General features: G+C 31.3%; 1 pseudogene; it reads left to right on the forward strand.

Moving 5' to 3' along the window:
- Positions 1-8,245: 8,245 nt before the first annotated feature.
- Positions 8,246-8,855, forward strand: LOC107502274 (annotated as a pseudogene).
- Positions 8,856-15,638: the final 6,783 nt, after the last annotated feature.

Here is a 15,638-nt window from a genome sequence, read left to right on the forward strand (position 1 = left end):
CAAGGTTGCTAAAAAGTATGAAGTCTATTTACCAGAAGGGAAAAAAAAAAGGAAACAAAAGTAAAAGAGCTCCAGTTCTCTTGTATAAGCATCTTCTCAAATCTTTGTTTGAATATCAGAATACCAACATGTACAGGCATAGGATAAGACTCTATGAAGTTTGGAAAGAGGTTACAGCAAGAGAAAGTACAATTGACAGGAAGCTAAACTTAAACCACTACAAAAACTTACATAAGACTGGGAATCATTCAATTTTTTTTTTTTTTTTTTTAATGTGCTGGTCTAAAGACACCTTGATGAGGATCTGGGCCATCAAATGGAGATGAAGGAGAAGGAGGCATCATGTCTTAGCTGTGGGGCTAACCTAGCCCTAGAGTAAAGGCTATTCCAGCCTCACCCTAAATACACACACACACACACACACACACACACACACACACACCTAAGAAAGATCTTTAAGTGTGAAAAAACATGATATATTGATATACGTATATCTGAATATAAGGAAAGAAATGCAATTCTCAGATTAAATTGAAACGATGGAAATTAAGTGAAAAAAAACTATTTATACTATGTTCATACAAAATAAAACATCTCTCTAAATTAAACATAAAAAAGATAGAATGAAATATTAGGTAGCCAAACTATTATAATAAATAAGAAAAAATAAAGAGTATAGTCAAATAAAAAAGGAAAAATCCATCTGGAAAAAAAAAAAAAACAAGAAGAGGGGGAAAAATTCTTCCCTTGAGTGTTTTTTAGTTTAGATGAAATATAGGAGGATATAAATTCAGTAGAAAAAGGTATCAATTGCATAGTGATAGAAAACCAGAGCTGGAAAAGGAAGATTATAATGCTAGGAACTGAGGATGAAAAATAGCATATTACATAAATGATTGATACATTAAAAAGAAGAACATGTTTAAAAATAAAAATAGAGGAATGGCTTGAGACAGTCACAGTAAATGTAGAGGGAAAAAACAAAGGTAGATAATAGGATATAGATAATGATGACAAATAAAGTTTATCATAAAACGATTAATAGAGCGATCCTAGAAAACAAATATACAGATAGTTTAAAATAGCATTCAGATAAACGCATTTTAAATGAGCCATTTCAGATTTATTGGGGATCACAGATGATTTGGTGATCAATAAATGGGACTGGGATAATTGACTATGCGTTTGGGAGAAAAAAAGAAAACCGAAACTCTACCTCATTTTAATATAAATTAAAATATAGATCATTCCTTTAACTGAAACAACTGAAAATATGATAAACCTATGGTTTATTTCCTTTAATAAAGCAAATGTATACCAAGAGCATTAAAAACTCTAATATAAAAATCAGATATTAGCAATTCTTAAAATAAACAGCATTTTTGTATACCATAATAACATCAATGTTTGCAAGTATGAAAAGAAACATCCATAATAATAAATTTTATATATATATATATATATAAATTGTTATGACTCTTTGGTATGCATTTAGTAACACACCTAAGAATTTAATATATATGTATATATATTCCCACTGACCTACCAATTTACACGAAAACATACCTAAATGCTAAAATGTTCAGCAATGTTTTTTTAAAGAGTTTTCAACAGCAAAAAGAAAAATCGAATAAAGTTGGGAAAAGTAAGGGGTCCATTTTAACTATGTTACACTCATTTGATGGATTCAACTATTAAAAAGTATGAAATAGCTTTCCACGTCCTTATTAGAAAGAACAGAATGATGGACAATGCTCTGAACAGAGCTTCCGCTTTACTCTTGAGAGTGGCCTCATGGATACCTGCCTCTAAGAGGTGAGGGGAGTGGGCAACAGTGGTTACAAGATTTAATCCCTGACACAGAAATGCCAAAGAATTCTGTCATTAGTGCCCTGTGATGTTTGCAGCCATAGTAATTTGTTTCCACATAAGGACAGTTCAGCGGACTAGTTCCAAATACTTCTACTGGAAGCAGAGTCTCCAATCTGTTATTCAAGTCTTCTCACTGACTCAGAGAGCTATCTAAAATCCTTTGAAGTACTATTATTAGGTTTAAAGTAATAAAAGTTAATTCTGTCATTTGCGACTAAGAAACTTGCTCAATACAGAATATTATTTTGGTGATAGGAATATGTTTCATTTTGTTTATTACTTTAAACTTTAATGTATTTTAAAAATCTACAATATGTTATATGAACAGTCAGTGGAACCTAAAGTTCAAAGGAAGGGGAGCATGAGAATCAGAAAGTGTTCAGAAAGAAGGTTCCCCAAGAGAGAATTCTGGTGAGTAGCCTGCTTCAAAAAAACTATAATACGCAAGACAAATTTAAAGTCCATGAGAGTCATATTGTTTTAATAAATCGAAAAGGATATACCAAATGTAGCATATTATCTATCATACTAACACATAAGAATTGTATATGTAGTAGATATGTGGATTCTGAACATTATTAGAGAGAGTTCACCTACTGTTCTAGGAAGATATCTGTGACTGAATTTCACTCGTTATTAGAAAATAGGTAAATCTGATGAAGAAGAGATCAAATTTAAAACTCCAGATATCTCCTAATTCTTGACTTTATTGTTACATGCCATTAATGTTTCATATATTATGAACATGAGTCATCATATTTTTGTTTTAATAAGTACCATTTTATAATTATAGGTTATTTTGTTATATAAATGTTTCCAAACTCTTAATAGGATATATCAGTATTTTAGTTTAACTTAATGTTATGGGATACAAAATGAGCTGTTCTATATATCTATAGAAAAAATATCTTAAACTAGTTAGAGTTTGTAACTTTATGATTGATATAGTCTTAAAAATACATTAAGTGAAAGTATTTTTAAGAACTAGACAATACCTATTCCAATCTATCTGCTATGATAGTAAGGAATCAATATTTCATCATAACTTGGTGAGCTAGTATTAATGATCCATAAATAGTTTAATCTCTTACCACTGCATTTATTTATTTACTATATTACAGCTGATTTTATTGACTCTCATTTCAGTTGAAGCTTAGGTCAAAAAATCATAAAAATAAATGGTTGAAAACGTCATTTAAGATCTATTATTTAACTTCTATATTATAGGCTCAACTAAATCAAAACATAGATACTGAACATTCAAGACAATGTTCCTATTAATAAAATAAATTATAAACAGACAGCTATTCAAAGACATATCAACAAATATTAAGACTTCGATTTATTATTTGGAGAAAAAAATGAAAAGTTTTAACACAGTATGAATTTTTGGCAAAACACAAAGAATCAATGGGTCTGGGAATAATTAGAACACCATTCTGAGAGATATTGAGGGACTATCATAAAGTATTCCTCTAATTTATAGCCATTTTCTCTAATATAACAACTTTTTAATATTTTCAAATGAAGGCTTTTACTCTCAAGATATCTAATTATGTACTCACTAGGTAATTATAGCAAATTTCAACTTAAGATAACCTTAATTTTTTAATTAAATAGTAAATTTCTTATGAAATAATTATACTTTTCCTATATCTATATCAATATGATGTATTACTCTCTAAGTAAGTAGAGCAAATTATTGGTTCTTTAACTGATGTTATATTCAGGGTATTACTATAATGAATAATTAATTATGTTTCATTCTACGGTCATAAAATTGAATAAAATAAAACTCTTGCTCCAAACATTTTATTTCTAGTTATTAAAGAGTTAAAAAGAGTAAACTCTTTTTATAAAAAAGGGAATAAACTCTTGCACTAGCTGCAAAATACAAGCATAAAGTTTAATGGGGATGTAGGGATATGAGTGCTTAATTCTACCTGAGATTAAGTGGTTGGGGATCAGAGATGATAACCCTAATGAAGAATTGACAATAGAGTTCCAAACTAAGAAAAAGTAGATGTGAAGAAAGATAAATGCAATAAGTGTTTTACACATGAAACTCAGAAAAATAACTTTTAAAAACCAGGAGGAAGATAATAAACATGATGACAAATTTTTGACCATTTATTATATGAAGATATAATTGAAATTTCTTCACACGTCTTATCTCATGGATGTCTCATGATAAGCTTATAAAATAAGCAATATTATTATTCTATTTTGTATATAAGGAAACTGTGGTACAGACCAGTGGACTACACAGGTCACATAACTAACAAGTGATGGTGCAACATTTTAAATTCAAACTCACTCTGGTGCTCTTCATAACTTCACTATATAACATATTCAAAAATACATGTTTGCATACATAGAAAAACAAACAAACAAACACACACACAAACAAACAAGAAATTAGGGAAGAGTAAAAATTAGAAAAAATAAAAATTGGTTGCTTATGGAAAATCAATAATAAAATAACACATCTAATCTAGAAAATAAAGAAAAGCACAACCACCCCACATTAAATAAAAGAAAAAAAATCAAAGTGAGGCATTACTTTAAATTTGGAAACAATAATTTGTATAATAAAACTATTTTAAAATGTTAAAAAAATAGATGAATTTATGGGTAATACAAGTTGTTAAAAATAGTTCAAGAATCAACATCATTACAATGGCCATACCACCCAAAATAATCTATAGATTCAATGCAATCCTATTGAAAAACAATGACATTTTTCAGAGAGCTAGAATAAATAGTCCTAAAATTTATATAGAACCATAAAAGACCCTGAATCGCTATGGTAATCTTGAGAAAGAACAAAGCTGGAGGTATCACACTACTTGACATCAAACTATACTACAAGTCTACAGCAATCAAAACAACGTGGTCCTAGCATAAAAACAGATACATTGATCAATGGAAAAGAATAGGAATCCCAGAAATAATTCTACACCTATATGCTCACTTAATATGACACAAAAGGTAAGAATATCCAATGAGATAAAGACAATCTCTTCAATAAATAGTGTTGGGAAAAATAGACAGATACATGCAAAAAAATAGAAACTAGACCACCTTCTTATACCATATACAGGAATAGAGGCAAAATGGATTAAAGATTCTGAAATGTAAAACCTGAAACCATAAAACTTCTAGAAGAAATAATAGGCAGTAATCTCTCTGATATTGCTACTAATGATTTATTTTTTGACATATTTCCTTAGGTATCAGAAACAAAAGAAAAAATAAACATGTGGGACTATACCAGACTAAAAAGTTTTTGCACAGCAAATGAAACTATCAACAAAATGAAAAGACAACTGAATATCTTCCCCCACTGAATGGGAGAAAATATTTGTTTATGATATATCTGATAAGAGGTTAATATACAAAATATATAAAGAACTCATATAACTTAATTACAAAAACAAAAAACAAAAAACAATCCAATTAAAAAATGGGCAGAAGACTTAAACAGATATTTTTCCAGAAGGGAAATACTAATGGCTGATAGACATATGAAAAGATGCCACTAATCATCAGAGAAATGCAAATTAAAACCACAATGAGATATCACCTCATACCTGTAAGAATGGCTATCTTGAATAAATCAAAGAACAAGTGTTAGCAAGGACATGGAAAAAAGGGAACCCTTATACACTATTAGTAGGATTGCAAATTGGTATAGCCACTATGGAAGATAGTCTGGAGGTTTCTCAAAATATTGAAAATGAATACACCTTTTTACCCAGAAATTGCATTTCTGCTATTTATCTACAAGAAACCAAAACCATAATTTGTAAATATCTATGCACCCCTGTGTTCATGCAACACAATTTACAATAGCCAAGATATGGAAGCAACCTAAATGCCCATCAACAAATGATTAGGTATAGAAGTTATGGTTCATATATACAATGAAATATTAGCCATTAAAAAAACGAAATCCTACAATTTACAATGACATGGATGGACATAGAAGTTATTATGCTGAGTGAAATAAGTCAGACAGAGACAGATAAATACCATATGATTTCACTTATATGTGGAATCTAAGGAACAAAAAGAACAAACTAATCAAAAACGTACTCACAAATATAGAGGACAATCTGGTAATGGCCAGAGGGGAGTAGAGGGGATGGGAGAAAGGGGTGAAATGTTAAAGAAGTACAAATTTGTAATTGATAGATGGTCACAGGGATGGGGATTGCAGCATAGGGAATGTAGCTAGCATTAGTGTCATGGCTAAGTGTAGAGCCAGAGGTGAGAGAGAACAATCAGGGGAATCGTTTATAAACTATATAAATATCTAACCAATGTACTGTATAATCAAAAATAATAATAAAATAAAATTAAAATAATAATGATAATAATTTAAGAAGATTTGTAACACTCGAATAGATCAATGGCAAGGACATAAACTGAAATATGCATCAATATATTATCTGAAAAATTTCCTGCACTAAGCATCCTTTTAGGGATAATAAATTTTAAACTACTGAAGAACAAAATTCCTATTGTATACACTATTCCAAACTACAAAAAGAAGAAAATATTTTCAATTTATTGTTTCAAACTAGTGCAATTCTGATAACAAAATATAGCAAGAAAGTGCACGTGATTTGTGTGATAAAGTAGGATTTATCTCATATCTTTTAGAATAGTTTGAAATTAAGCTATATATTAACACAAACTATCTCAAGAGTAGGTCAAATAAGAGAAACTATGATTATCTAGACAGTTTCCAATAAAATTTTTTAAGAAAAAAATAAACAATATTGTGATTAAAATTTTAAATGAGTTATCAAAAGCATTTTTTAAGTGAAGAAGACTATTTCAAAATAAAGTAAACATGAAACTTAAGCAGAAAACTAGAAAGACATTTTCCCAAGGTCTGAAACATGATCAGGATCTCCACTACCATCACTGCTGTTTAAGAAAATTCTAGAAATTCCAGACAGATTGAAAAAAAAAGTGTTTAAAAAAAGGTTAGAAATTAGAATTATAAGTATTAATCAATGTGATACTAGCATAGTTGGAAAAATTAAGAAACAATGAGAAGATTGTTTGTTACTCATAAGAAAGTAAAGGCAAAAATTTTAAAAATAAATATACAAAAAAAATCATTTTTTAAAAAAATGTAGAGATACTATGCAAATAATGACAAATAGATATAAATACACATTTTTTTCTTTTAAAAATATAATTTAATAACAACTGTTTGAATCTCTGTTATTAGAACTATAGAAACCGATATGAAGGATAAAGTTCCTATATTCGAGTAGTGTATATTCAAAAGTGTGTTTGGGGAATATGATTCACATATAATATGCAATCTAATTTTAGATAATACATATAACTTAAAAGAAAATTAAAGCAGAATAATATTGGTAAAAAAAATAATAGCAGTAGGTCGTATAGTGTTAGAGAAGTATTTATTTACATTGGTCAAGGACGACCTCCTAAGGTGATGACATTATTTGTGTAAAAAAAGAAGAAATCATTTTTGTCTTGGTTTAAATTTAAATGAATATTTGACCTCAAAGTAATAATGTTAGATAAACTAATGAATATGGATCAACAATTTATTGGAAAGGTTGAGTCTTGAAATATTAATTCAAACATCTTTAAAATAGAAATATTATTAAAATCACAGACAGGATGAACTTACTTAACTTGTACTTAAATATGATCTAAATAAGGGACATTAATGAATTATAAAACAGATTTAAAAAATCTACTACAAAGTTAAGAAATATCAAATTTAAATAATTAGAAATTAATTTGCCTTTCTAGATTTAAAAGGTACAAACACATGGTTATTAATTCTACCAAAATAGTGAATATGTTTAATAGCACTGAAATTCCAATGAATTATTTTTAATAGTAAAAAATGTTTCCAAAATCACATGGAAAAACAGTAGAATCGAAAAACAGATAAAATGTTGAGTATACAGAATGAAGACTAATATCCTACATACTATTTTAAATTGATGTTTATGATTTAAGAATTAACATAAGTTACTTGGAACACAGCATAAAGTTAAGGAGAAGATCTAGACAAGTATAGGCCATTTTGTATAAATGTGGCATTTTAAACGAGTGTGCGTATAATGAATCAACCAATAAACAGTTCTGGACAAATACTATTATATTGTCCAATTAGCCAATATATGTCCAGATGGCTTTGAAAGTTAAATGTAAAAGCAAAACAATAAAAGTGCTGAAAAAAATCTAAGTAAACATTTATTTGATCTTGGAACTGGAAAAGTTTCCCCTCTAAACATAAAAACAAAAAGAAAGGAACAATAAAAATAAATGCCGGCGCTCTTCTGCCGCCGCTGTCTTTGTCTACACCACAACCATGCCACCCTACACCATCGTCGACGTCCCTGTTCAAGGGCTCTGCGAGGCCACGCGCATGCTGCTGGGTGACCAGGGCCAAATCTGGAAGGAGGATGTGGTGTCCATGAAGACCTGGCCTTCTGTCTGTAACCGCAGCTCCCCAAGTTCCAGGATGGAGACCTCATCTTGTACCAGTTCAATGTCATCCTGCACCACCTGGGCGGCTCCCTCAGGCTGTATGGGGCAGACCAGCGGGAGGCGGCCCTGGTAGACGTGGCGAATGACACCGCAGAGGACCTCCGCTGCTTATACTTCACCCTCATCTACATCAACTACGAGGCGGGCAAGGCGAACTATGTGAAGGAGTTGCCGGAGCACCTGAAGCCTTTTGAGGCCCTGTTGTCCCAAACCAGGTGGTCCAGGCCTTCATCGTGGGCAACCAGATCTCCTTCGCTCTCTATAACCTGCTGAACTTGCTTCTGAATCACAGATCTTGGCCCCCGGCTGCCTGGCCTCCTTGCTCTCGGCCTACGTGGCTTGCCTCCATGCCCGGACCAAGCTCAAGGCCTTCCTGGCCTCCTCCCCCCAAGCATGTGAACCTGCCCATCAATGGCAACTGGAATCGGTGAGAGCTTGTGGGACTCTCCACAGGAGGCAGGGGCAGCCTGCCAGCCAACCTTTCCCCAGGACCAATAAAATTCCTGAGAGAAAAAAATAAGCAAATAAATAAATAAATAGAATGCTGATGATTTTAACATAAGAAAAACAGAAATGAAATGATCTTAAAAGTCCACAGTTAACTGGAAAAAAAATTTACAGCGTGTATTTTAGAACTTTGATGAGCTTATAAATTAAAATACAAGTGCTCCGAAGAAAAAAATGACCAAAGAACATGAACAAACAATGCACAAAAATAATTATGACAATAAATATTTAAAAAGAAATGTTCTATTTCAAAGACCATTAAAGATATACAAATCTAAATAATTTATTATTATTTACCTATCATATTGGCAAGGATTTAAAACAATGAAGACATCCAGAGTTTGCAACATTTTAAGTGACAAGCATTTTTATAGAGACATAAAGGAGTATTTTTATTTTTTAAATTTTCATAAAAATAATCTGACGATTAATGTTAAGACTCTTGATAGTACATGTGCATGCCTTTTAAATCACTGTTGGTACTCAGAAGAAATAGTCATAGTTAATTACAAAGAGTTCTTTACAAAGATTTTGCTTCAACAAGTTTGTTAAAATTATATTGCTTGAATTAAGTAAATGTACTTTGCATCTCTTAAATATTAAGTTCTCAAAATTGAGTTTGAATTTCAGAAATTACCCCTAGTACATTATTAAGTGAATAAAATATACAACTCCAAGTTCATAATTAAATGTATAAATATATAAAGCCATGAGAATATTTACTGTATATCTCTTGTTGGGTTTATTAAGGAGGATTCTATTCTTTTTTTTTTCATTGTTTTTCTAATGCTTCATAATGACCATGCAATAATTTTATAATCACAAAAATCTTTTTAAAAAAATAAATCAAGATATACTTCATGTAAGATTACGACTGAGCATAAGGCTTCGATGTTCTTGTCTATGAAATAATAATCTGCCTCTTGATTCTCATGGGATTATTGTGAGAGAGAAGAGAGGTATAAAATTTTTAAAGAGTGAATTAAGAGACTCAAGGAGGTTTTATGCATTCTTTTAGAATACTAACTTGCCACTTAAGAATTTTATCAGTTGTTTTAAATCTTTCACATGGGCACCATTACTGCACCAATTATAACTGGCGACCTGAAGAAATGAAAACCCTTTCTTAGTAAGTAGTTTACTCCCAGAAGAAGCTGATTCTCAGCAGGTCAGCAAGACCACCCGTTTGCTTAAGGATTCAACAAGCAGAGCCTGGCAAGTCAAGTTTATAAGTATTAGTGAAAGGTTGAGAAAGGTTCTGGTCTCCTTATGGAGCTCAAGAGATACAAAAATGCTAGTGTGTGTATTCATGGTCCACTAGGCAAGAAAGCGTTTTACAAGCCCTCAGGGGCAACCCAAGGCTGAGTGTGGTGCTCTCAAGCAGAGAAGGAAGCAAAGGGAATGAGAAGTTGAAGGAGTTTAACGAGATTGGTTTGCTCAGGTTAGACTCAATAAAACTCTTTGGACCTGCTATTTGTGGGCAGACAAATTGTAGAACAGAGATTTAGGCCACTTTTGGTTATTAAAATAATTGTGAAGTGTTGTTTCTAGTATCTGGCTCCTTTCCAACAGGAACACGTGACATTTCTCATTACTCTAGAGGTTCAGGTTGTTTAATGTAGACTCTGTCCTGAACTAGGCTGTAATTTTCATATGAAGCATACAAGAGTTGATGTATTTGCTTCACAAAAAGAATCATTTGAGACCCATCATGAATGTTTCATTATGCTCAGTTTGCAAATTAACTGTAGTAGCTGTTCTCTGCCCTGAAGGTTTCAGCAGAAAACAGAACTGGAAGTTATGATATCCCTTCTATTGCAGTGAGTAACCTATATTTTTACTGATCCCCTACTTGGGCTTACTTTCTTTTCAAGTAAAACATGCATAACAAAGACCATTACAGGATAAAAGGGAATGAAATACAGGAACTCCTTGTAAGAAAAACCAATATGAAAAATTAATTAAGAAATCATTTTATCTTATTTTCAAAATGTTCACAGTTATTTTTTAAAAAATAAATAATATATGTAATTAAGCACTCAAGTTTTTCAGAACTCCTGCTCATTTATTCATTCAACTAACACATATGTCTCCCTATAATATCCCTATTTTCCAGACATAGTTCAGTGAAAGAGATATAAAAGTGATTGGTATGCAATCTCTATTCACAAAGAGCTTGAGGGAACAAACATATAGACAGATGATTTCACCATGAAATAAGTGCTAATAAAAATATGTTGAAAATGCTACACTTATTTTAAGATATATTGAAATATACAAATGTGATAATGTTCTATTTTATTTTATAAAAAGTGCTACAATATATTAAATGACATGTCATTCCAGGCAGTAAATTGCTGCTTCCCTATTGTACTAAAGGAATAGTCTGGCATGGAACAATGAAAATGGGCTTTTGAATGTAAAGAATTTAATTGACATAGTACCTTTAATTTCTCTGAGTCTTGGGTTTCATGTTTTTAAAATGGGCATAATTTTACTTACTTCATTACATTTTTAAAAATAAGAACCTTAAAACACGGAAAATAAGAGTTCTATGTCCTTTAAGAACCCACGTATATTTTTATCATTATTTAAATTGTAACAGCCTTCTGAGAATCCAGAAGAGTCAATACAACTTTCAAATTATCAGATGCATTATATTTTGAGAATATGAAAACATGACAAATCAATATATATATGTTATATGTATATGTATATATATTTTTGAAAAATAGTGTGGCTTGTATGAATCCTGTAATTCTGATGAGATAGGGGAGCGTGTGAGGTGCTTGTTATTCCAATATGAATTCTACTTCTGCTATGGCTATTTCTACCATAACCACCATTATAATAAATAGTTTACATATTTTCAGATGCTTTCTTTTGAACTGCTGACTCTCAATTCTACAGAACACGGTTCAGATAATTCTGTTAAAAAATGTTAAGTTCATTATTGCTGTAAAATATAACATTGCCTCGACGTAGGCTTAGTAGTCCTCAAAAGGAGAAGTCAGAAGATAGTTATATTGTTTTAAGGTCTGGAAAACATGTGATTTTAAGGTGATCCATCAAGGACTTGAAACTCGTTGAATTAGAGAGAAATTGTGACATTAAATCTTTAGACTGGTGGGCACAGTAAAGGAAAGATCTTGAAGTGCGTCTTGCACAGCAGTCATCAGTCTCTGTAGCAAGCTATTTTGGGTGGTTCGATCTTCTCTCTCAAGAACAAGAATTTCTTGGAGCAAGTAGTTATGTTAATTTGGGTTGTTTTCAGTGAATTTTAGCATAGGCCCAGGGAAGTATGTCAGTTTAATATTCATAGCTTTGAGTTTAAGGGAACGTTTCAGAATTAGGCTACCAATTTAGATTTTTAAAAACTAAAAGATATGAAAAAAGTAAAGTAAGTGTAATAGCTATCAAAATGTTGCTAGCAACCTCCCCTCCAAATCAAATTTATGTATGTACATATATGTAATATGTTCACATTAATCAAAGTTATACATATTTGCAAGGCATGAATATTATATATTTATAATAGAAATTAATGGCTTGCAAAGGTTTTATAATAAGACATGTTAAATATTTTTTCCATGTTGAAAAATATATTTAAAAAAATATGTTATCTGCTTCAAAATGAAGTAAAAGAAGAGTTTCCTGGATTACAGGTGAGGTTTTATAATATATTTGTAAGCCTGTATCTTGGTTTTGCAAGTATCATTTGAGTTACAATTTAGGAAAGCCAAGTTTGGATATTATTTTCTATTGACTGCTTATACCCATGCAGCAGAGAGACCAGTAAAAAAAAAAAAAAAAAAAAAAAAAAAAAAACTAAAAACAAAAAACAAAACAAAAAAAAAATTGAGGGATAAATAGTAATATTTCTTTTTAAATAGCTACATGTTATTTCTCTACACTTGTCATTTTTTCTCTTTTATGTATCACTCATTTTTATTGTTCTCTATTGCACTACTTTTTTTTGAGGTATGACTGACATACCCAAAAGCTGTACATGTTTAATGCATACATCTTGATGAATCTGAAGATAGTATCCACCTGTGAAACTGTCACCATAAACAATGTCATAAACATAACTATCATTTTAAATCTTGTTTTTTTGGAGAATAAATATTCCTACTTTCAGACATATGTCATTAACGAAACTTATTTGAAAGTAGTAGTTTGTTTAAAAGTGTCAGAGTCATTCTAAGGACATGGGTTTGGAATTAGGTACACCTGGATTTGACTACTGGATCTGGCAATTGCCACTTGTGTCACTCTGGATAATTTACTTAACCTTTGAAATCTCTGTTTTCTCTACTCTGAAGTGGAAATAATGATACCTCTCATTGGGTTGGTGTGGGGATTAAATGAAGCAATGAAAGACAAGTGATTAACCTGTAATAAAGATTACGGTCCTCAAAAATTCATAATTGAAGTTCTAATCCCCAATACCTCACAATGTGATCTTATTTGGTAATAAGGTCATTGTGGATATAATGGATGTAATAGTTCATTTAAGATGAGGTCATTTTAATGGGCCCTAATCCAGTATGACTGATGTCTTAACATGGGGAAAATTTCTACATAGAGAACACACAGGGGGAACACTATGTGAAGAAGAAGGCATGTAAAGATCAGAGTGATGATGCCTCTATAAGCCAAGGGATGTCCAAGGTTGCCTGTAAGGCACCAGAAGCTCTTTCATGGCCTTTAGAAAGAATCAACCGAGGTGATACCTTGACCTTGGATTTTCAGCCTTTAGAATTGTGAGACAATAAATTTCTGTTGTTTAAGTGACCCAGTTTGTGGTTCTATGTAAGAGTTGTCCTACCAAACTAAACATTGACTTATAGGCAAATCTTCACCCTTGTAGTAGCTTTACTGCTTGTCACTAGATGATTCAAATCTTTGAGTTTCATAAAATATTACAGAAAATAATTTAACTATTATTTAATGAAATTGTCAAGATAATTTATTAATAAACAGTAAAATCTCTAGTTTCTCCATGTTTGAACATTCTTATATTATGTCATTTATGTTTTATTCATAGTGTGAACAAAAATGGGGCCAGTATGTTGGGCCCTATAAACTCAGCGACCAAAATTAACCATATAGGCTGCTCTGAACATAAAAATTTCTAACTAAAAGTGCATCATGGTAGGTAGTCACATCCTGGACCTATAGCTTTCTTGATAAAGGTTAATCTTTACCTTAAGTGAGTCCATCTATTCTATTTTCTTCTGCATCTAAGATAACGTATCTTTGGAATGTGAGAGTAGTCCCCTTTTTCCAGACCCTTCAAGGCACGACCCATGCATCAGAGCAGGAGACCACAGATCCCTCCTTGTTATCTTGTTCCCGAATACTATCTGTATGTGCTGTAAATGTTACTTATTAACTGTCTTGTACTCACAAATGTACAAGAAGTATATGTCTCTTCGTTTTACTTTTCATCCAATCCTAAAGACTCCCTATGTTGCTTTTTTCTGTCCCTTTGATCTACCGTCAGTGATTTTGTGTGATTCTCTTTCCATCTCCTCCTTTGATTCTAATGTATAAAATAAACTGCAAAACTGCTATTCTCCAGAGCATTTTCTCAATCTGTTAAAATTTTGCTTTTTAATAATTGTCATCAGTTTGACTCAAATAAACTCATAAAAATTCTCTACAGGTTTGGATGTTTCTTATGTTGACAATAGATGGAAAGAGATGTCCCCAGCATCAAATTTATGTAGAATAGCAAAGATTTTTTATGTTCTGATGGAAACTGAAATGATAGTCTGTATTTTAACGACAACTCATTAATTTAAATGAATATTTATAACCAAAGTTAATTGAATTTTTTATAGATGTCTTTTAAAATATAGATTTAAATATGAGCATTTTTAACTGATTACTAAGTAATTTCAAAACATATTCTTTGCCTTTTTTTACACACTTTTTAGAAAGTGTAATTAAAAAAGGGTGCATTCTATTTCTTTTGCTAACTTTGAGACTACAAAAATAAACTCACATTTAAATTGCTATATTATGAAAACTGGAGGCCTTGGGGCTAGAGAAAGAGCCCAAAAAAACATTTAGAAAAATTCAAGTACTTATTGGCTATGCCAGCTGGGAAGGTTTCTTAATTGAATGGTGTTAGGCTGTTTGGAAAGTAACAGGAACATACTGTTAAATGTATAAAAGTAAACATTTCTCCAAAAGGGAAAACAAGTAAGAGACTAATTTTTTTTATTATATATATTCACTAAAAGATATGTTAAAGTAGCTGTAACATAGCATTTATATGACCTGAATGCAGGATGGAATGATAATTTTCTAGAGAACTCCTCATGGGAAATGACTTCAAAGAGTGAAATTAAGACAGAATAAAGCAATTTTTCCCTTATTGCTTTCTAATAGCATGAAGACACACACACACACACACACATACACACACACACACATATCATGTGATTTTCAACTTTGTCTGGCTTATTTCACTTAGCATGATTATCTCAAGGTCCATCCATGTTGTCGCAAATGGCAATATTTCATCTCTTCTTATAACTAATATTCCATTGTATGTTCATGCCACAGCTTCTTTAGCCAATTATCTATCATAGGACACTTCAGTCCTGGCCAGTGAATAATGCTGCTATGAACATCAGTGTGCAAATATCTTTTTGGATATGGGTTTTCAAGTCTTTGGGGTAAATACCCAATAG

Source organism: Rousettus aegyptiacus, unplaced genomic scaffold, assembly GCF_014176215.1.
Source record: "Rousettus aegyptiacus isolate mRouAeg1 unplaced genomic scaffold, mRouAeg1.p scaffold_m13_p_11, whole genome shotgun sequence".
In the NCBI taxonomy this organism is placed as follows: Eukaryota; Metazoa; Chordata; class Mammalia; order Chiroptera; family Pteropodidae; genus Rousettus; species Rousettus aegyptiacus.